The sequence below is a fragment of the Gavialis gangeticus genome, unplaced genomic scaffold (genome assembly GCF_001723915.1).
Source record: "Gavialis gangeticus isolate Ggan-Ray unplaced genomic scaffold, GavGan_comp1, whole genome shotgun sequence".
NCBI classification, from domain to species: Eukaryota; Metazoa; Chordata; order Crocodylia; family Gavialidae; genus Gavialis; species Gavialis gangeticus.
The window spans coordinates 21575952-21576908 of NW_017729028.1; the positions used below are offsets into that span (position 1 = coordinate 21575952).

At 43.7% G+C, this 957-nt stretch overlaps 1 protein-coding gene across 1 annotated transcript in view; it reads right to left on the minus strand.

Moving 5' to 3' along the window:
- SDC1 (syndecan 1) overlaps positions 1-957 on the minus strand; it is a 70645-nt gene that overhangs the window by 37391 nt on the left and 32297 nt on the right. The gene's annotated exons all lie outside the window — the stretch shown is intronic.

Sequence of the window (957 nt, forward strand, 5' to 3'; positions counted from 1 at the left end):
TCCCTCCCACAAGCCAAGTACTTATTTGCAGGCAGGTACCACTGTTCTTGGTCCCTCAGATGACAGCACACTGGCACCTTGCTGGTAATTTGATTAATTAAATGAGAGTGGGCTTCATGATGAGGGCCCACCTTCCCAATAAAGGTGGGAGGGAAAACTATAGAAGCATAACCTGCAGGCACACAATTAAGCAACCGTAAGTAGACTTTAGTACTCTACTGCTACAATATCCCACAATCAAGATGAAAAGTTTTCATATTTTAGTCGGGAAGAAGTTTGATGAGCTACAACAGAAGAAAGAAAGGTCAGATTTTAGTTATTATACCCCCTCCCCTTCCCCTGCCATAGGATCTGGGTCTGGGAAAGAGATGTTTTGTTCAGCAGCAGGACAAGGAGTGCTAATAGATGGGATATCTGCATTGACACACTCCTTGAGAAGTTACCTGCCCTTTTCAATGAGCAAGGTATAACTCTGTTTATGGGATTAAGATAATGTCTGCTAATATCAGGCTAACCCAGATTTTGATCAGTGAGAGGGATTATGATGTTCAGACAGTGAACACACCTTGTGGTCAAGGCTTTTCCATGACCTTTTACTGGAGTTACAGTTTATATCCACCGGGAAGCTTTTGATTAGTCAGAAGGATTAAAGTTACAGGACATGGGTAGTGTTACTGAGCTGTGCTGCTGTATGTGAAGGCTGAAGATTAATAATTAGCTAAAACAACACAGGGCCACCTTTCTAGTGCAACATAGCGCTTCCTGGCAGCCATGGCAAGAGTAGTCGCATACCAGATATACCTGAAAGTCTCTTTCTGAAGGAGTAGTTCCCAGGCACTGCTTGCTATTCAGCAGCATCTGGTGCCAGACTCCACACAACTTAATAAGCCAGTCCCTTTGGTCCATTTGCTACTGGTTTTTACTGGGGGAAGAGAAGAGAAATTTGACTTTTGGGGG